At 46.8% G+C, this 22,429-nt stretch overlaps 1 protein-coding gene across 4 annotated transcripts in view; it reads left to right on the top strand.

Annotated features, from left to right (window-relative positions):
* Nucleotides 1-22,429, top strand: part of JARID2 (jumonji and AT-rich interaction domain containing 2) — a 271,874-nt gene that overhangs the window by 124,550 nt on the left and 124,895 nt on the right. The gene's annotated exons all lie outside the window — the stretch shown is intronic.

Here is a 22,429-nt window from a genome sequence, read left to right as displayed (position 1 = left end):
AGGTGTTTCTGTGGATCTCTGCCTTTCTACTTTGCTGTGATGTGGGGCGGTTCTCCCCGATCGTCTTAGGGAACCAGTAAGAAGGTTTGTAAGGTTTAAAGTGCTGATTCCCACAACTGAGGGCAGTCCTAGATTCTCTCCTATGGATACCTCCCTACTGTCTGCTGGTTCTTCTCCCCTGATTGTATAGGAAGCAGCTTGGATCTACCATTTGCCTCCTACCCTTCCTGCTCTCTGGCTCATAGCCTCCTAAGTACCTGCTTCCTTGTTGATCAGGCCGGGCAGGCTGTTACGTGGAGGCTGGTATACGGTGGCACAGAATGCCCGAGCCTGTGGAAGTGCACCTGTATGATTATCAGATGGATCCTTGAAGCCTGGAGGGAAACTCACTCTTCCCCGAGTTTATTCTGATGTCTCTTTGGAACAGGGTTAGCATGGTGGAATTGGAACCCTCCGATGATCATAACCGAGCTTCTGGTCACAGTCTGTATTTCGTTGCAGGGGATGTGGTCGTGGTGACATCCCAGGCTCTGTCCAACTTTGTTCGTCCTTCAGAATTACAGAGAAATGTGAATGAATCGATCGTGTTCTGGTTTGTACCTGCTTGGAGCAAGCAGATAAGGAAGAGGGGATTGTTCTGTTTCAGAGTCTTTGCTCTGGTCACGGGGTAATAGAGGCATTTGGAGGGTATTTGGCAGCATGCCAGGGTGCAGGGTGACAGGTTCACTTAGGGCCTCCAGTTTCTTTCCATTCTGCTTAGTTGTACGGTGGGTTGTCTGGGAGCCTCTTCTTGGAACCAGTGCTTACAGGCGGGACCTGTTGCCACTCTGTTTGCACAGAGCCATGGCAGTGCTTTCGGAGACGATGCCCTCCCTGCCACTGCCCCCCCCCCCCCCCCGTCTGTCCCTGTCTGCTTCTAGTACTATGTGACTTGAAACCAGAAGCCCCTGAAGTCTGAGCCAACATGCGTGGGAAGGCCCCCCCCACCCCCCTGGCTTTTGTTTTTGAATCAAAAGGTAGAAGGTAAGTTGTAGAATGTGTTGTCACAGGTATAGAATCTGGAGCCACGTGTGATGTGATGTGATCATTCGTGTTCTCGGCTTCACAGTGAAGATGGTGATTTGCTTTACGTTTTTTATCCGGGGGGGGGGGGGGGGAGAGAACGTCCCTGAGTCCTGGAGTTACAATAGAGCGCTAGCTGCTGGGGGTGTAGTTGTTACTGTTGTGATCAGGCGTGCTCTCGTTCTGCTATTTAGGAGGGGAGATGCCTTCGTGGTTTTTGGAATCCGTTAACAGAAAACAACCCAACGGAGAAAAATCAGCTTTTCGGACAAGTTAGCCGGGTGTCCAGGATTAAATCAAGGTGGAATTTAGGTGACGATCTTTACCTTTTGTTCTTTTAAGAGGGAACCTGCCCTGCCAGCTAGCTGACCACACGTAGCTCTCGTTTTCTACCGCCCTTGTCAAGGGCTTGACAGTGCTGAGGAAGAGGTTCTGAGAAAAGTGGCAAAGACTTCTTGGGATCGTTGAAGACTTTATGAAACTAGTATAAGAATTCGTTCAATAACAAAAAAGAGGCTTTTGTTGTAGTTCGTATTTCCTGCTGATAAAGACGGACTTGTCATTTTCTTGTTTAAGCACCAAGACCCCAAGGCGTCTCTCTCTCTCTCTCTCTCTCTCTCTCTCTCTCTCTCTCTCTCTCTCTCTCTCGGTGGTGAAATTGCTGTGAATAGGCCTGTTTCCACTTCTTGTTGGTGTCAGTGGAGCCAATGGTCCGAGTCCACGTTTTTGTCGTTCTGTACCTTGGATTTCCATAGCTGTTCTGAGTAAACACGACTCTGTGTTTCAAGAATAATTTTCTTGAGGGCAGCCAACAGGTTGAGTTGTGCTTTGTCTTTGGGGGCGTCCCAGAGAGCTTGGGAGACCAGCAGCTCCTTCTCTGTAGGTCCTCAAACCTCAGCCGTGCTCTCCTAGGGGGCATGGTGCAGAGAAAGCAGAAAACATGGAGAGTGTCCCAGACTTTTTTGGCAGCTGAGGTTGGTGGTAGGATGATTGCAAGCAGTGTTGTGTGTGTGCACGCATGTGTGTGCCTGTGAGCATGTCCCCTGTTTGAATGGTTGCTTCGTACTCCTCGTGTATACTCTGCATGGTAGAATGATGACCTCGTCTTAAGCTGTGCACCGCACGCTGTCTTGGGGTTCTGCCCTGGGGGCAGATGAAAATAGGTTAGTAGGGGAGTAGGTTTTCACAGCCCTGCAAGGTGCATGTTTGTTTTTTGGTGTTTTGTTTTGGTGAGTTATCTAACCTTTTGAGATTTCTCTTGCAAAAACTGAACTCCATTGGTCCAGTGTTAATTGTCAGAGAAATTTGTGTGGCAGTACGGCTTTGAAGCTGCCCCGTTCAGAGCCCTTGTTAGGACACGGGCAAGGAAAGGGACGAGACGAGGATCAGAGCAGGTTCCTGTGCCCAGATTGGCGGGAGGGTTAGCTGCTGCCCCTGTGCCGCCGCCTCCCCCTTTTCATGCTTTGCAGCGGGGGACCTTGGGTACTGACCTACCTCCGAGACCCCTGCTCTTGTCATCTGTGAGCTGACCAAAATGTCCTTGTGGGGCTTTGTGAGTGCTCTGTGTGGTGGTGACTTCTCTAAGGTGACACGGCTGTCTGCAATGCGGTAGCAGAATTGGAATTACAACTCCATCCGCGGAGCTTTTGAATCCAGTACTTTGGAAGACAAGAGGGATGAAAAGGACACCGTATCTTTTTAACGACGGTATTGAAAACACATCTTAATTTTCACTGGATCACTTTTCAGAGATGTTTCTGGGTTATCGGTCTCACCGGAGTTACTGGGGAAAATTCCACGTTCAAGTAATATTTTGTGTTCACAAATAGAATAGGCTTGCTGTACTGTTACCTAATTGGAGAACGGATTGACGTCACTTCGCCAAACCCTTGGCGTGCTAGAACCATGAACCAGCACCTCCTTCTTTGCCCCGCCCCCCCTTGTGAGGTGGGTGGGGTCTGGCGTCTGTTAACTGCACACAGACAGCAGCAGCTCCCAAGCAGCTGAGCTATGCTACCCTGTTTCTGTGGGTCTAGTGCAGTAGTAATAACCCAAGCAGGCACAAGATTGTAGGGAGACATCACATTTTATGTCCTAAAATCCATGTTTGCCATCAACCTTTATTATGTCTGCAGTTGTAAAGTAACCAGGAATGAATATTTCTTTCTCTTTCCTTTTTTTTTTTTTTTTTTTTTAACCATTTATTGATCCATCCATCCTAGTAGGAGTGAACATGAGTCTTGAACGGCCTCGCGGATTGTCTGTGTAGGAACTGAAGCCCTCCTTGTGGCGTGTTGGTTATAGCTGGGCGTAGGAGAGGCGGTACTCCGATTTTTGCTGATTGTGAGAACCTTCTATCTGCTTCCTGCTGTAGATAATGCCACTTCTTCTGGCTGTTATAAATGAACAAAAGCATGGGGAAGGGCTGGCGGAGGCTGAGGCCTCGGCCACTCTTTGAGGGCCCTTGGCCCGCTGGGGCTGAAATTAGGGACATTTAAATAATAACATGCTGCACAAATGAGTACAGATAATTACACGGTAAGAGAGGGGAGCTATTAGCTGTATTTGAGTTTCATTTGCTTCCTATAAATGTCATCCGAGATCCAGCAAAAGCCCTCTGGCCAGCCAAAGAACCTTGAGTAGATTTAAGGGAACCTGGATCCTTTTTTCTTAGAACCTGACTGCGGTCGTGATGGGTAATCCGTACGTTGAGCCGTTACTGTTCTAGCACTTGAGCTGTATTTCATGAATTTAGTCTTCAGAACAGACCATTCTTGTAGATGAGGGAGTGATACACGGGGGTGGATTAGCCGTCCATCTACGCGAGTGGTCCTCGGCAGCCAGACTTTTAAAGCTTGGCTTTCTGTGTCTTGACTTCATACCACCCCTTGGATAAACAGAAGTCACTTTGGGAACCCTCTGTAAAGATAGGATTCCCGAAACTAAGAATTTGTAGGAGACCTTTTAAAAAACTTTTCCCAATAGCTGTTTCTTTTGAAGGAGAGCATGTAACCTCTTTTACTGGGAAGGAGACCTCCAAGGTGGGGGGTGGGGGGCAGGAGAAGTATGAACATGGGCATATTTGTGGTCTTTATTAGAGCTTATAATTGGGGGGGGGGGGAAGCAAAAGATGGGCACAGGTACGTTCATTTTTTTCACCTAGAGGTAGGGATTTGGATTTTTAATGCTGCTGTTGAACCACCAGGTTGACTCTCTCCATACAGTCCTGTCCTCACATGACAAGGGGCCTTTCTGGCAACAACTGCCGATTTGTAGGGAGGAGCTGAAGTTGGAAGTGTGCAGATAGAGAACTCTCCACACACCTGTTTTGTTTTGTTTCGTTTCCCCCTTAAGGAGAAGAATTTTGGACTCCTTCAAAATCTTTTTTTTTTTTTTTAATTTATTTTTTTTTTAATTTATTTTTTTAACGTTTTATTTATTTTTGAGACAGAGAGAGACAGAGCATGAACGGGGGAGGGGCAGAGAGAGAGGGAGACACAGAATCAGAAGCAGGCTCCAGGCTCCGAGCCATCAGCCCAGAGCCCGACGCGGGGCTCGAACTCACGGACCACGAGATCATGACCTGGCTGAAGTCGGACGCTTAACCGACTGAGCCACCCAGGCGCCCCCAAAATCTTTTTTAATGTTTATTTTTGAGAGGAGAGAGCACACGCATGCATGTGCACAGTCGGGGGGGAGGGTGAGAGAGAGAGAGAGAGAGAGAGAGAGAGAGAGAGAGAGAGAGAATCCACAGGTTCCAGGCTCAAGCTGTCAGCACAGAGCCCCACGCGGGGCTCAAACTCCCAAATCCCCAACCGTGAGATCATGACCCGAGTAGAAACCAAGAGTCAGATCCTTAACTGACTGAGGCACCCAGGCACTCCTGGACTCCATCTACATCTTAAAGATTCCGGATGTTTTGTTTGTGGAATGAAACTCGGGCCCAAGTCCTGCGATTTCATTGTTCACAGCATAAGATAAAAATGCCTTGTGACTCAAAATGAAAAATCCAAGCACAGTGTCCCATGAATGGCAGTTTATTTACACAGCTCTATTGAAAACACTGTCATGTGTCACAGTCGAATGGTTGTCTTCATCAACAGAAGTCCGGGGAGGGGGGTGTGGGGGGACACTTCTCCTTTCTGCTTTGGCCCCCAAGCGTTCACATCTAGCTATTCTAAGGATGGGCCCCACTTCAACAGGAAAGACCGTCTTGTTGTTTTCCTCCTGAAGAAAGTGGCTTAGGGGCTCCTGGGTGGCTCAGTGTGTTGAGCCTCCGACTTCGCCTTGGGTCATGATCTCGCAGTTCGTGAGTTCGAGCCCGGGGTCAGGCTCTGTGCTGACAGCTCGGACCCTGGAGTCTGTCTGTCTTCAGATTCTAGGTCTCTGTCTCTGCCCCTCCCCTCCTCCTTCTCTCTCTCTCTCTCTCTCTCTCTCTCTCTCTCTCTCTCAAAAATATTAAAAAGAATTAAAAAAGACAAAAAAGAAAGTGGATTATCCCACTGCTTTGTCCAAATGGAAATGCCGATGTGTAAGTGCCAGTCCTCTGTAAGCTGTGGGGACCACCAGGCTGCCCCCCGGCAGCTGCTGAAGGTTTGGGTTTCTGGAACACATCAACCTTGGAGACTTTTCTTACTTGTCTCCCCTGATGTAGGAGCTGACACTCCCAAGTGAAAGAAGCGGGGCGACAGGAAGGGTAAATACACTTCACTGAAAACAAATTTATTCTTTGTTAGAAAATAAAAGCTACATTTTATTCTTGCAAATGGTAGAGTTGAAAAGGCTTGAGTGGCTCATGGGTGGCTCGGTGGGTTAAGTATCTGACTCTTGGGTTCCGCTCACGTCATGATCCCCTGGTTCATGAGTTCAAGTCCCGCGTTGGGCTCCCCACTGATGGCACTGAGGCTGCTTGGGATTGTCTCTCCCTGCCTCTCTCTGTCTCTGTCTCTCTCTCTCTGCCCCTACCTTGCTCGCTCACGTTCTCTTTCTCTTGATCTGAAAATAAACTTCACCAACAAAAAAGGAGGGGAGGGCTGGAGGGGCCCCTGGGTGGCTCAGTGTGTTAAGTATCCAACTTCAGCTCAAGTCATGATCTTGGAGTTCATGAGTTCTAGCCCCGCATCGGACTCTGTGCTGACATCTCAGAGACTGGAGCCTGTTTCGGATTCTGTGTCTGTCTCTCTCTTTCTCTCTCTCTCTCAAAAATATTAAAAAAAAAAAAAAAAAAAAAAAAAGGCTTGATGTCTTTCTCTGTGGCTGTGGTGTAGTCACTGTAAGACCTGAGTGTGATGCACATGGGACATTTCTTGATAGAGCTCATACTGGTTGATACTCCATTGAGTCTAGAATGTAGGTGGTTTTGTAAGTAATAACATGGAATTCAAGTTGGTCTTCTTTCCTGTCACTTTGTGCATGGGGCCCCTTGCCCCCCCCATTTCTGTCAGCCTGCCTCCTCTGTCAGCTCTGTCCCAGATTCTGTCATCCTCATCACATCTTGGGCTGTTTTAAGAGGAAGGGCCTAGGATGGGGTGGAAGGGTGGTATGCAGTTATGGGGGTGGTGGTTCTTTCTGCTGGTCTCCGTTCTTAAGAAGCCAGCGTTGAGAGGTCCTGAGGGCAAAAGGGCAGAAATCTGCTGTGGTCCTTTTCTCATCTCTCCAAGGGCATCAGTCTGGAAGATCTCCCTCTTCCTTATTTACTTCTGGGCTGGATGATTGCCATCAGTAAACAAAACATGTTGTAGTTTCGCTCATAATAAAATAATCCTCCGTCGATCTTGTTATCTCCCTCCTGCTATTCATCTCTTTATTGCAGGGTTCCTGGTAGAAAATGTCTAAGCAGTCTGTCTCCCTCTACTATTTATGTTCTTGTTAATATCCTTTCCCCTTTCGTACTCCTTTGAACCCTTAGAATGAGGCCACGACTAAGGCTTAATAATGACCTCCGTTGCCAAGTCCGTTGACCAAGTTTCTGGTCAGCGCCTTGTTTACCCCCATGGCAGCATTTGACATGATTGAACCTGTCCTAAACTCCACTTGCCTACTTGCCTTCTCCACTTTGATTTCTTGGGAAGGCCTTATGAACATGAGGGGTCCCTAAGCCAACTCTGTCTCCACCACCGGTCCTCTGCTCTGCCTGTCTTCCCCTGGTCAGTAAACGCCAATTCCATTCTTCTGGTTACTTTGGCCTAAACCTTGGAATTAGCTGTATTTCTCTGATGTTCCCACACTTTGCATTCTGTCCTTTAGCAAAACCTGTTCCAAAACTGCATTTGCACTACTGCCTCCTAGTCTGTAACCTCCAGCTTGGGCTGGGATCCCTATGCCCCCTCAGCCTCTGCCTTTTTACCCCACCAGGAGGTGGCCAGAACCGTCATTTATAAATGCAGATTAGCGATGCTCTGTTCCTGCAGCGTCTCCCTGCCTCTTAGCATGATAAGCTGATGGGGGCCACAGTATCTGTCAGGTCTCCTTACCACTGTCCCCCCTAATTTGGCCTCCTCGCTGTTCAAACCCACCAGAATTCTTGTGCTTTCTGCTTCTTCTAGTTCCCTTTAGATAACTGTGTGCTTGATCCCTGCCTGAATTTCAGGTTCCTGCTCAAACCTGGAGGTTTGAACCGGAACATCCTTCTTGAACATCTTCTTGAAACTTTGTTGGATACCCTTTTGCTTTTTTGCCTCGTAATATTTCTCTGCATAGAATTTCTGTCTGCGGGACATTGTATTCTTGTTGTTTGCTGGTGGTAAGTGCTCTCCCCACGACAGACAGAAAGTCCACGAGAGAAAAGCTCCATCACCATTCACGGCTGCTGTCTGCACGCCTGGGTTCTCCGTAGCGCGTGTGGAGCGTGGACCAGTGTGCAGACAGCTCTCTGTCCGCTGGCCATTCCCACTCCCCCTCCAGCACCCTCTGCCGCGCCGTGGATATGCTCCTGTCTGTTTAGGGCTTGAGTGTCCCACATGTGACTCTGGGTTTTATTCTGGAAATGTACACACCTACTCCCTGGATCACAGCCCACGCTGGTTTCCCTGTCCCCAAAATGCATATTCATAATTGTGATACCCTCGTCTTATCATAAAGATTCCTGGAATTGGATCACCCTTGTACCCTTTCTTAACCACATTTGCGGAATGCCTATTCAGGTATGAGATATGTTGCTTGGAAGTTTAAATTAAAATTGGACTTTTCTTTGTTTGTTTTGAGAGGCTGAGAGATCAGGGGAGGGACAGAGAGAGAAGGGGAGGGAGAGAATCCCAAGCTGGCTCCGCACTGTCAGTACAGAGCCTGATGCGGGGCTCAAACCCCCGAGCCATGAGACCGTGAGCCAAAGTCAGACGTCAACCAACTGAGCCACACAGGTGCCCCTAAAATGAGGCTTTTAAGAAATAAGTTACTGCTTCTAATCTCATAACTTTATTGCAACCTATTACTGTCCGGTTCTGTGGGTTTGTAGAGGGTCTCCAGTGTTCCACAGCTTGTACAAGACTGCATAGCGAATCAGGACTTGACCCCAGAACTGGACTCCAGTCTTGCATACCGCTCCCTCCCCCCACTTTATTTTTTGAGGAAAAGAATACGCCGCGTGAAATCACACATCTTACTCGTACAGTTCGATGTATTTATTTAAAAAAAATTTTTTTTTTTTTACATTTATTTATTTTTGAGAAATAGAATGAGACAAAGTGTGAGTGGGGGAGGGGCAGAGAGAGAGGGAGACACAGAATCCGAAGCAGGCTCCAGGCTCTGAGCCGTCTGCACAGAGCCCGACACGGGGCTCCAACTCACGGACCGTGAGATCATGACCTGAGCCGAAGTCGGATGCTCAACCGACTGAGCCACCCAGGCGCCCCCAGTTCGATGTATTTAAAAAAGCTCATATACCCACGTGACCAGTGCTCCAGTGTAGACCCAGGGCTTTCCCACCAGGCCAGAAATGTTGCTCCCTCCCTTTCCATTTCATTTGACTTCTTTTAAAGTATGCGTTCATTTGAGGTTTGTCACCATGGCTGTCTTGATTTTTTTTTTTTTTCCCCCCACGAGCTTTTATGATGATATGTGGGTTTATGGTGTTTCCCCAGAATGTACCAGATGCCTGAGAGTGTCTGTGGAGACTTGAAGGGTCCCCAAAGCCAGTGGCTCACGTGTGTCCAGTATGCAACTCTTAGAAGCCCTGGCTTGGGGGCACGAATAAGAGTCCTACAACTGGACATGGTCACAAAAGATCTTCACCGGCTCGTGGTGGCATTCGTGGGCCAGATTTTTTAAAAAATTTATTTAAATGTTTTTATTTCTTGGAGTGAGAGACTGTGCACAAACAGAGAAGGAGCAGAGAGAGAGAGGGGGGAGCAGAGGATCTGAAGCAGGTTCTGTGCTGAGAGCAGAGAGCCCGAGGTGGGGCTCAAACTCCTAAACCGCGAGATCATGACCTGAGCTGAAGTTGGACGGTTAACTGACTGAGCCCCCCAGGTGCCCCAGACAGATTCTCTGTCTTGAACCATCATTAAAGTTTTGGTTCTCAGCTGTGTGCAAGTCCAGTCCACACTGGCCTTTTGAACAGCTCTTCTGCTTCTCCCGTTCGGTGTCCCCTCTTTCCGGTAGTGCCATTCTGCGAGCGTTAAGAAATCTTGGCCTTGGTGATAGAATTCAAGAAATTCTGGAATAGGGGTTCCAGACCTGGCTTTCCTCCAAAGGGAAGCTAAAGAGGCATCCATAGGGCCATACCCCTTCTCTGCCAAATAAGTGTGTTTTCAGTTAGAGGGATTCTTATCCACAGCCCGTGAGTTGTCCCATGGCCTTGAGGGTGCAGAAACATAGGGTGATGGCACGGGAGGATTGCTCACTTGCGTTCATTTTCTTGTGGCTGTGACAGAAGTCTGTATTAGTCAGCTCGGGCTGCCGTGACCATGTACTGTAGACTGGGTGGGGTGGTTGAACAACGCAAGTGTGTTTCTCGTTCTGGACGCTGGAGGCTGGATGTCCGGATCCAGGGTACTGGCCACGTCCTCACCAGGCTGACGGTGGGGGAGAGCGTGTGCGGGTGTCTCTTCCTCCTCTTAGGAGGACACTCGCCCCGTCAGATCAGTGCCTCCCCGAATCGTGACCTCCTTTACTTTTCTCACCTTCTCACAAGCTCTGCTCAGACACAGTCACATTGGGTGTTAAGTCTTCAACCTAGGAGTTGGGGGAGTGGGGTGAGGTGGCAAACAGCACCAATGCTAGTACGTGGGTAGAACTTTGAGGTGGTGACAATTTCATTGCGTTTTAATTTTAGATGCAGTTAATTTCCATCTTAATCTGCAACATGTTTCCTTTTGTGTTGAGGTACTAGAAGGATTTCCTGGTATGTCAGGAACCCCTAGGAACTGGTTTGAGCTTGGAGAGGTTTTTGTTCCTCCCAGTTGGATGCAGTTAATCTCCACTTTTTATTTTTTTATTTAAAAAAAATTTTTTTAAATGTGTATTTTGGGGGGGGGGGGGGCGAGCGGAGAGCACATGCTAGTCGGGGAGGAGCAGAGAGAGAGGGAGACAGAATCCGAAGCAGGCTCCAGGCTCAAAGCCCATCAAGATGGCCCTGGATGGATGTCTCCGTGTCAGTTTGGGAGAAATGATGACATTATTTGAGGTTGAAGAGTCTTCTTTGTCATACATGAATTTATTTCATTTGTATGTATACATTTTAAAGCTTACATATTTTGAGAGAGAGCGGGGGAGGGGCAGAGAGAGGGAGAGGGCGGGCTCTGTGCTGTCTGTGCAGAGCCCAGTATGGGTCTCACATTCATGACCTGAACCGAAATCCAGAGTCGGATGCTTAACTGAGCCACCCAGGCGCCCCTCGTTTGTATTTTATGCATGGATTCCGTTTCTTTTTCTATGCCGTAACTGTAATTTACGGCAATACGTACCAACCAGTTTTACTTATCAACATGTACAGAAAGGGAGGTGCCTGTGGGGTCCCCAGATAGCGCTCCCCTCGGCCAGAGGCCACTTATCCAGGCATGGAGTTTATCTGTGTACGCTCTTGTAAACGGTCCTGTGTATCACCTCCTCCTGCCTGTGGATCTAGGCTGCCTGTGTTGTCTCCGTCTGTGCTGGTTCCTGATTCAAGTTCTGTGATGGGTGATGGGTTCTGTGATTCAGGTTCTGTGATGGGGGCTTTGATTCCTATCGGATCTACCACGATGCACTAGTGCGGTTTGGTTTTGCGTGGGACTTCCTCAGATCCCATTTCCCCCCACATTTAGAAGACCTTTTACCTAGTTTTTGGAAAAAAACGTGTTCCCACTTGAGCTACGTTAAATGTTCAGTGTCCTGTATGGAGTATCTTTAAACCCAGAAGGGTGATAACTGGGTATGCTTTGGGGGAAATTAGCCTGCACCCCATAAATCCCTTAATTTACAACTTGTTACTCAATCTCACCTGCCAAATCACCTGTATCCTTCTAGCTTTCTCTGTAGGCTTTAGGGTGCTTCTGCAGAGTCCCGAAATTCGCTTCCTTCCTCATGATTTTCTTTCTAAAAGACCATAAAACAGTGTAGGTCTCTCCTGCGAGGAGGTCTGGGGCCCAGGAGGGAAACATGAGCTATTTTATAACCTTAGACCTGCCTGTTAAGGAGCAGAGTCGCCAGTGTGTCAGCCAGGCTGCCCTGTGTTCTGCAAGGAGAGCTGTTCTTTCTGGAGCTTCAGAGCTCCTGGGGCCCGTTCCTCCTCTCTACCATTTGCTGACCTTTCACTAGTGTCGTGGGCTCGTTCCTGCTTTGGATCTAACGGTTTCAGCTCTTTCCGCACATCAGGCCTCTTCCTGGGGACCCGCCCCGCCAGTGTCTTTCGGGTCACTCCTGTACCTGGGTCTGTGTTTCCCTTTGGCAGGTGGGTGGGTATCCTGATCACGCGTGGCACCTGGTCTTGGTGGGTAACCGGGAAAGACATCTGTGCCTGGGAGTCCCCTGCCAGCTTCTGGTGCTGCCCCACGTGGCTGAGTGTTCCTTCCAGTTTTCCATGGCTCTGAACGATTTTTGTTGCCTTCTGATGCACGAAGGCAGCTCAAGGTCTCACTCTGGAAACCTTCACCTCTCTTAATTACGATCCCTTCCTTCTGACGGGATTGGGGTATTCAGGAAGGGCTCTGACTCTCTGCCTTTTTGAAACCGTGCGCTTCCCCTTCCGGAGTGATGGTATAGAAGGTCAGCGAATCCTCTGCAGACCTAAGTAGGGCAGGTGCCACAGCAGTGAAAACCACACACGTGTATTGTTTGGGCACGAAGGAAGGCTTGGTGATCTCTAGAGGGATCTGCACCGCAAATTGCTTATCCTGTACCGGAGTGGCTTTACCCTGTCCTCACTCAGCAGTTACCCAACTTCAGACTAGTGTTATTTGAAAAGGGCCTTTCCAGTTTACTCAGTTGGAAAGTGTTACAGAGTTTTAAAGGGTGAGTTGGAAGGCTCTCAGCTGGCACTTTCTGAATCCCTCGGAGGAAAATATTGGCAAACTCTCCACTCTCTGCCTGAACTCTTCTTATAAATCGAGAAGCCAAGAGTTACGAAGCCGTCACAAAGGGCCAGGTTGAACTGTGTGGGGGAAACCTCCGTGTTAAGACAACGGACTGTTTTCTGATCACAGTGACCCTCCTCCCACCATCTTGATGTTAATCTTACTGCCACTGAAAATAGAAGTATGCGGTGAATGTAATTTGCAAGGTATTCCAACCCCCCCCCCCCTTTTTTTTTTCCTGGAGAGCCTTTTCTCTCCAAGGTAGAAGCACATAGCTTTTAATTTTTTACCCCTCATTTACAATTTAAATAAGAAAAGTGCTGGGCTGCCTTATTCAACAGGTGTAACACCCCAACGAGGGAAAGTTGCCTTTTTTTCATTATTTGGCTTTATTTTTTTTCTGTGGTTTCAGGGGGCAAGGTGCTGAGATCAGAAGCAGGAGTTTGCTGTTGATTTATTACCCTGTTTGCTACCATCTGTCTGCCTCGCACTTCAATCTGTTGATGGAAAGCCCGATGTGCTTGTGTCATGGGGCCTGAGAAATTTCCGTCTTCCTGAGTTGTCTGACTACAGAAACCTGTACACTCGCTTCTACCCAGGGCCCCAGAGAAGTCTGGGGACAGGAGAATAACCCAGGGGAGCGTGTTGGCGTGCTTTCTCCATCCATCCTTCTATGCCCCTGCCTCTGCCTCCTCTGGCCAGGCAGTGATGCCTTTTCTAGCACTGTCCACATTCTGCAGCCCATTCTCTGTTGCTCTTACCCTCCTGGGGTCGCTCTTTATGGAAGAATTCCAAGGGAATAGGTTAAGATTGCCATCAAGTGGCTGCTCTGGGTAGTGGATGGGGAGGATACTGGCCTTCCGGCTGGCCGACTCCTCAGACCTTCTCCTCCAATTTCTTAGCCCCTTTGTGAAAAATTACCGAGCTCCAGAGTGCTCTCAGTCTGAGGAATTGACTGGTGGGGGGGGGGGGGGGGGGGAGGGGGCGGGCACAGAGAGCTCGGGGCATCTATATGTTGCATCCTCAAGGAAGCTCTCTTCTGTAAAACAAAACCCGCACCTGTGGTCTGAGCTCAGGGCCCTGGAGCTGTGGACACTGAGGGATCTAGAGGCTTCCGGGGGGAAACTGCGGGGCATTCAGCCTCCTGCCAGTTCTGGGCCCCCGTAGACCACTGCCCTCCACCTCCACTTGGGGACATTGGCAGGGAGGGTCACGCTGTCATCCCTGAAAGGGTGACCTCACGGCCCCACCAAGAGTGAAGAGAACTAACACACACGAGGTGGCCGTTCTGTTTGGCTCTTGTTCCCCAGCTCTGTAAGTGGAGTAGTAATTTCTTTCTCAGAGGCAATATTCTTAGGATTAATGAGATGATTTATTTAAAGTCCTTAGTATCTGGCAGGAAGTGAGCATTCAAAGGGTAATTGTGATCGAGGTTCTAGATACACATTACCTAACTACTTCCCATAAAAGCTGTAGCTGTGTCATAAAAGCACACTTCAGGGACTGTATTAAAATCTGTTTGCCCCATTCCCTGGGTCTGGATGCCATCATCCTACAATTAGACCTCACCCTAGGCGTTGGAGAGCAGAAACTCTGACCGAGCTAGAAGGAAGCGAACCCTAGTTTTCCCCAGTAGGGCATTCCTTAGTGGTGTCGGGAAAACCTGCCCCAATAGCAGTAGCAGGGGTTGGTGTCTTGGGGGGGCGGGTGACCCGAGCAGTGCACAGCAGTCTCCATTCTGTCCTCTCTGAGGTTTCTGAGCTGGTATGGAAGAAGGACCTGGGCCAGCTGGGCTGGAGGGGAGAGGCTTGGAGGGAGGCAGAAGGGGAAAGTGGCCACGTGAGTCCATCAGCCTGGCCGTGCAACTTGAAGGGAGGGTCAAGGAAGGAAAATTCTAGGGCTTCTATATTTGCAGCAGCTTTTTAGAAGTCATAGAGGCTATGTTATGTAACCATTCACATCACCATCTGTCAAATCATTCGACCACAATTCCTGGATTGTAGCCACTTAAAGCAATATCGGATGTGTCAAAAAATTTGATATGTTGTAATGAGCACTGATGTCATTATAGGTCTGTTTGTACAGGTAACTGGGTACCACCATGAACAATCCTCCCTTCGCGGGTTTCTTATGTCAGATACGACACTTGAGACCTCCCTTTGTCCTGTTTGGTTTTGTTTCCATGATGAGTGATAGCCTGATGCTTATAATGAAGCCTGTTTGTGGTGGTGTTCCTTCTTGTTTTTAAATGTTTATTTTAGAGGGAGGGAGGGAGGGAGGGAGGGAGGGAGAGAGAGAGAGAGAGAGAGAGAGAGAGAGAGAGAGAACACGAGTGGGGGAGGGGCAGAGAGAGGGGAACAGAGAACCCGAAGTGGGCTCAGTGCCGACACCAATGAGCTCTATGTGGGGCTGGAACTCATGAACCATCAGATCATGACCTGAGCAGAAAGGGGATACTTAACCGACTGAGCCACTCTGGTGCCCCTCTTTTTTTTTTTTTTTTTTGCATGTGGTTGTTGTTGTTGTTTATTTATTTTGACAGAGTTGAGTGAGTGGGGGAGGGCTGGAAAGGGGGGGAGAGAGAATCCCAAGCAGGCTCCTTGCTATCAGCATGGAGCCCTATGCAGGGCTTTGTCTCCCGAGCCCAGAGATCATGACCTGAGCCGAAATGAAGGGCTGGCTGCTTAACGCACTGAGCCACCCTGGTGTTCCATGGTGTTCTTTTTAATTGCCAGATCCTTCTCTAGGAAACATTGGGATGCTTTTGCAGAATTTGGGGGAGAGTGGAAAGCTCTAGAAGATCGGCATCCTCTGTGACCACCATGTTTTCTTTGTGGTATATGAAGCTTTTCCCCATCTCTCAACCCCCACCTGCGTACAGGAATGAATGCAGGCTGGTGCTTTCTTTCTGGGGATCCCTTGTGTATGTAGGAACCGAGGCAGTGAGCCCAGAAGCCACTGTTTGTGGGTTTTTTTTTTTTCTTTTACACTTTTCTTTGTACCTATAGCCTTGAGAGTAGCAAAATGTGAGTCTAACTCAGAACCGATTTCATGTGGCACTTTGTTCATGAGTATTAAGTGGTGATTGCTGGCCTTTTACTTTCAAGCTGCATCAGGATTGCCTAAAATCCTTGATGATATAAAACTCATCTTTTGGGGTAATTGCTTTGCTAAGGGTTTCTCTGCAGTTTTTAGTTTACTGAATAAGCTCGTGGCTTTTTATGACTGGGTCTAACCTGTGGTTTTCCCCCCTTCCCTCATCTGAAAGCTAGACTGATGACACCAGGGGGCCATCTGCTGCAGGATTGAAGGGGGTTTGTCTCCTTGCTGCTCTGTTTGATCCCCTGTCCTTTTTCACCCTGCTGCCTGGAAAGAAGTGCCCGTCTGTCTGACTGGCCCTGTTTATCGGTCTGAGCTCTAGCAGAGGACAGCACAGAGACCCAGGGACTGTTGCCATCTGTAGACTTGATGAAAGGGTCTTGAGACTACATTCATGAAGAATCTGTAGGTGAGCACTGCCCTGTAGAAGTTTCCACAATGATGGGGTGCTCAGGGTCGGCTTCATTGTGTACAGTAGCCACTTAAGAGTCCATGAGTCCTTTATACTTAGCTGGTCCGATTAGTTTTAGTTCATTAAAAAAAGTATGGGGGCACCTGGGTGGCTCAGTCATTTGAGCACCTGACCTCGGCTCAGGTCATGATCTCACGGTTGATGAGTCTGAGCTTCGCAGCTGGCTCTGTGCTGACAGCTCAGAGCCTGGAGCCTGCTTTGGATTCTGTGTCTCCCTCACTCTCTGCCCCCCCCATCCCCCCCCCCCCCCCCCAAGCTGTCTGTCTCAAAAATAAACATAAAAAAAAAGTCTTATGTGACTACAGGCTACTGTATTAACATGTATAGCTATAGAGACAGGATGAACGTAGTGGTTGCTTCCCTTTTGTCTTCAAGCTCTGTCTTGTTGTTGTTTGGCAGCAGGTTTTTTAGATAACCAGTGTAGTTCAACTCAGAAACCTTCTTCTAGCTGTCGTCATGGTATGTTGTATATGCAGGCAATGCTGACAGAGTGAAAACATGTTCCTATTCTTTTCACCTGCCTTTTAGTGTTTTGAGCCTTTCGAGGATCCTTTTGCCTGTGGTATTAATGTCATGGTGTTCCTATTATCCCTGGCTTCAATATGGCAACGTACTGCTGGCTTCAGAGTTGTCACTGTCTGCTGTTCTTCACTTTGTCTTTGTTTGTTAGCTCCACAGGAGTCCGTGTTTCATAGACCCGCTTTCGTCACTGCTTCTTTTGTGGCTGGTACTACTTCCATCCGGCAACACACCATTTTCCTTGTGATATCATTTAAATAATCATTAATGTCTTTTTCCCCGCCAACATGTTGTTAAAGTAATTCATTTGTTTATTTCGTTTGAGAGCATACGTGAACCAGGGCGGGGCAGGGAGAGAGGGAGAGAGGGAATCCCAAGCAGGCTCTGGGCTCTGAGCTGTCAGCACAGAGCCCGATGTGGAGCTTCAGCTCCTGAACTGAGTTCATGGCCTGGGCTGAAGTCAGACGCTTAACCGACTGAGCCTCCCAGATATCCCTAGAAGTAATTTATTGTAGAAAACATAGAAATTTCAGAAAACTATAAAGATTGCCACTGGAGAGGATACTACTTCTTATAACTAGCTTATTTCCTCTAATCTCCTTTCTCTATACTTGTATTTCTTTTGAACCCCATTTAATATTTCATGCAGTGGAATCACTGCAACTTAAAACCTTAGGAGTCTTTCCTTATGTTACTAAGTTTTGGAAAATGTGGGTTTTTTTTTTTTTTTAAACATGCAATATCTTGAAAAAATTATGTTCTTTATTCAGTATTAGTTGCCTGGATGGCACATGAAACCTTTAAGGAAAATACCGCAAAGAATACACACAGAATTTTTAAGTGATTGATGTAGTTTCACTTTGTGGAAAAGGTGGGAGGATTATAGTTAACTGTGGCTTTTATTTGAACACAGTAGTAACAAAATGAGTTCGTGTAAGTTAGCAGGGTATAAAAGGTCATTCTTTGAGGAAGACCTGAACAGTTTTGCAGACGGGAAGAAATCATTGGCTCTAAAACGAAGAACTTTAACATTGAAACTAACAAGGGATTAAATGTCTAGAAAACATATTGGGAAGGTTAGTGAGAGTTACATAGTGTTCATAAGATGTTTTCACTTGAAAATTTGAAAATTAGATCTTTTCCCCCAAGAGTTCCTAACTTTGATCAGTGACTGCTGAAAAATCAAGTATTCTAAATTACAAGATGTGTTCCCAGCCAAATATTTCTAAATAGAAAGACAATTCTTTGAGACCTTTTCTTCTGGAAGTTGTAAAAGGGAGCCTCTAAGGTAAGAGTGCGTCATCAGGCTCTGAAGGCTCTGAAATGGTCTGCAGGAGCAGCCTGTTCTTTGAGCAGTATTTATTGGGTCTCAGCAGTTTTCTCTAGGCACATGCTAGTTTGGAGGACTCTTAAGATGAGCAAGAATAAATCCTCTTGTTCGGAGAACAGGACAGTCGATGTTTGCTTGCCACTGTGGGTATTTGAAGTAGCCCTGAAGGCTGACTGGGGTTGGAGGTGAGTGGGGGGGTGGGGGCGGTGAGGAGCTTTCTAGGAAGACAGAGGAGGGAATATTCCAAAAGAGGGAGCTGCATGTATGGAGTCAGAGGCTTGAGAGATACACGCAGGTTCCAGCTGCCTCCACCCCTTCGTGCCGCACCCGGGGGTGCCATCAGGTTGCAAAACCAAGGCATTGTTAGTGGATTGCATGGCTTAGGAAGCTGATATAAAATAATTTTCTCTTTTTTTTTTTTTTTTTGCGTTTTGTTTTTTAAAGACTGATTTATTTATTTATTTTTAAAATTTTAATGTTTTTACTTATTTTTGAGACAGAGAGAGACAGAGCATGAACAGGGGAGGGGCAGAGAGGGTGGGAGACACAGAATCCGAAGCAGGCTCCAGGCTCTGAGCCGTCAGCACAGAGCCCGATGCGGGGCTCGAATCCACCAGCCGCGAGATCGTGACCTGAGCCGAAGTCTGACGCTCAACCAACTGAGCCACGCAGGCTCCCCTAAAATTTTATTTTTAAGTAGTCTCTACACTCAGTGTGGGGCTCAAACTCAACCCCTAGATCAAGAGGCGTGCACTTCACCGACTGATCCAGCTGGGTGCCTTTAATTTTTTTTAACTGGATGCAGATAGAATTTGAACCAGTGAAAAGGGGCAACAGAAGTGTTAAACTATGTTGAAATCCTTGCACGTAAATCTTTGCTTCTCTCATTAATATCATAATATTACTTTTTAGAAGTGAGCTTGCTGAATTACAGACTTTAAAACAAATTGGCATCTGTGATCACGTTGCTCTCCAGAAATATTTTATCAATTCGTTCCCACCCTAGCAGCACATGGGAATAGGGGTTTTGTCAGAATCAGATTTGGGAAGGAGATGAACTCTTTAATTGTGACCTGAGTTAGCTGAGAAGGACCTGTCAGTCCTTCTCAAACCTAGTTTTCCATTATTCATTTCTTTCTAAGTAGGTCAAATGACCATATTGTAACTGTGGTTGAATTTTACTTGATACTTCTGCAGGTCATGTTCTCAAAATCTCAACATTCTAATCTTTTCTAACTTGTCATCATTTCTGTGTTTACCTTTTTACAAATCCATTACTGGAGTCTTTTAAAAAATATATTGAGAGCCAAAGCATATTTTGTCTTGTCTTTTTACAACCAAATAATTAAAAATATAATTCATTAGTACCAACATTTATTGAGTCCTATAGGTAGCTCTTATCCAGTGCTTACTATGTACCGCTAACCCTTTTACGTAAATAATGAATGCCTTAACTTAACCAGTTACAGTTGTCCTTCTGTCCATTTAACAGAGGAATCTGAGGGCATTCTCTGATCCTCCCTTAGGTTCACACACTTGATGAAGAGTAGGATTGGAACCAGGCAGCCTTTTCCAAATTGTGCTGTGTGTGCTGTGAACCAAGAAGGTTCTTTAGTACTAGATGTTTACCAAATCAGTTTTCTTTGTTTATTAAATTTTTTTAATGCTTATTTTGAGAGAGAGAAAAGAATGAGCAGGGGGAGGGGCAGATAGAGAAGAGAGCAGAGGATCAGTCTGAGCTGACAGCAGAGAGCCCGACGTTGGGCTCAAATCCATGAACTGTGAGATCATGATATGAGCCAAAGGGACACTTAACCCACTGAGCCACCCAGTTGCCCATTTTGCTGTTGTTGTTGTTGTTGTTGTTGTTGTTGTTGTTGTTAAATAAGAAAAACCTGATGGAACATTGCCTTTTCTAGGAGCTTCTTAATTTGAACTTCCTGTTTTAATTGTGGTGCCTTCATTGGTATTAGTGACTAAATCCATAGCAACCATTCACTAGTTAATATACATTCAGTCACCCAGCCTCGATCTCCCTACTGTGTCTTATAATTATTGGTATTATTTTATAATTGTACAGTGTGGCCTTGAAGTCACGTTGGCTATAGGGCCAGCCACATGAATTATATAGTTGAACGCTGTTGGTTCTTCAGGAATTACCAAGCCCTCTTGGAAGGAGTCCAAGCCAGACTCTGTATGTACCTAATTCCTTTTGGTATAGTGCCAGTGTATTAACTTTTACTTAAATAGAATTCTAACAAGTAATGTTTATTATTATCATGTTGGCTGCTGTAAAGGGCCCACACTTAAATAATACTTCTGAAAGTCAAATATTAGCCCTGCGGATCACTTTTCTGCTTTGGCTTTTTATCACAGCATAGGTGATATGATCAGTATTACGTAGTTCAGCCCAAATTACAGATGTGTCTTTATCAATACATGGCTAATGCAGTGTGATCATTTAAAAAACCCTCTATTTCCTATTTAAAATTCTCAGACTCGACAACCTTGTACATCCTTCCCTCGTGCCGGGCAACCCACTTCACCCTATCCTTTCTTTGTGATGAGCGTGTTTTTGGATATTGGATTGTTAAGGTGTCGCCTTTTGTATGCGGTAACTTCTGTAGGTGGCAGGAAATGGGAGAGCTTTTGGAAGTGGATCATGGATGATAAGTACTTGCTGACGTGCCCTAACTCTGTAAGGCCTGTCTTTCCTTTATGAGTTTGGTCCCAGCTCTCAACGTGAGCTGACTTCCTTGATTGGATACATGAATAAAACAAGTCTTCATGCGTACGAAGCAGCTTCTTTAATTACTCAACACAGCAGTATTAGATCTCCACATTTGATGAAGATGTGCAAGTGAATTGCACTCTCACGTTTTATCCAAATCCTAGATTGGGGTTTGCTCCAGTCACTTACTTTCAAAATGCCAAGGTAGTCGGTGGGGCTGCTGGAGTTGACCCAAGTGGGAGGTAATGAAATGGCTGCACATGCAGGTAGGTCCTCTGTTCTGAAGCTCCCAGGAGCGCAGCGTGTCCTTGGATGTCCTGGCGTTTAGGTGATAATTAGGTGGACGGTGGCCATGTAGCTGGCTGGCCGCATAGCAGTTCTTAGGATGGGGCCCCTTCTTGAAATTCTGATCTCTTGGGAAGTAGCAGTTGGAGTACTTTGTTGTCCCCAACCCTAAGTAATAGGTCTTTATATTTAAGCATTTAGAGATTACAATGATATGCAAGCAGAAATTGACCCCTGCTTTGGAAACCAGTTTCCATGAACTTGTAAATTTGATTTGCATATGCAAGGATATCCGATGGTTGTTACTTCTCGGTAAGCATCCCAGAGCAAGTCCAGTGTGTGCTTTCCAGGGGACAGGCAGAGGGATGTTTGCAGCGCTGTTCCTGATAGCAACCAACTGGCAATACTTCGATGTCCTTGGAGGAGATTATCAAAAGAAAGTGTGGAATATTCCTGCGGGGGAGTGTGACGAACAACAGTGAAAATAGGCAAAGAATAAGCAAAATCATGGATAGGTGATCTTAGTAACCTCGTGTTGAGTTGGGGGGGGGGTGGTGGTGGTGAAAAACAAATCCCCTAAGACTTAACCCAGAGCGATCCCCTTTTCGTGAAGTTCGTAATCAAGCACAGTGAAATAAATAATACAGCACAAATACACATACCTAAGAAGTAGAACTTAACAAAAATAATGAAGCATGGGGTAGGCGGAAGCATATAGGTAATGTTTTAGTAATTGGGTTTGGCTGTGGATTTACAGGTATTTTGGATACTAAACTAAAGCAGGGAGGCTGACGTCGATATTTTGGGAGTCTTCATTTAAAACTTTGGACTTGCTCAGATCTTTGAATGTTAAAACTTTGCTGGTGGTGCCGTCAGTCATACGAAGAAAGAAACCGCCCTTGCAATCCTGGCCCGTCTCATCTGCTTTTCTACCCACTGTTGCTGGGAATTTCAGTATTGAACGTGGTACTTTTGTTCAGAAGCAGAATCCTGTTCTGTTTTATTACGTGTCCCCCAGAGGCTGCTGTAAGTCCATGTATCTGGTACTGTTGATGCATTTCCTCTTTGGTTAACCAGCGTTTTATCGAAACCGTCCAGAAGCTACTGGAGTGCATAGGCAAGAGTTTTTCAGCTCTTTTCCTGACCCAGCAGCAGAGCACAGGTCAGAAAAGTGGACACTTAGGGCTAACTAAGCATGCGTTTCAGGGAATATGGCATGCACGATCCAATCCTGATGATGGTCTTGGAAGTAAAAGAAGTCTGGGCCAACGCTGTTATTAGGTCTTACCTTCTTAAATTTTAGGTACCTAGTTACTTTCCAGACAATGGGAAGAGGAAGAAGCAATGAAGTCAAGGAGAGTAGAGATTTAAAAAAAAAAAAAAAAAAAAAGACACAGATGGCTATGTACACTCCCATGTGGGAGGCGTCAGAGCTGGGGATG

This window comes from Panthera tigris, chromosome B2 (genome assembly GCF_018350195.1).
Source record: "Panthera tigris isolate Pti1 chromosome B2, P.tigris_Pti1_mat1.1, whole genome shotgun sequence".
NCBI classification, from domain to species: domain Eukaryota; kingdom Metazoa; phylum Chordata; class Mammalia; order Carnivora; family Felidae; genus Panthera; species Panthera tigris.
Note: the sequence above shows the minus strand (reverse complement) of the source record. Positions and strands in the feature narration are given on the sequence as shown.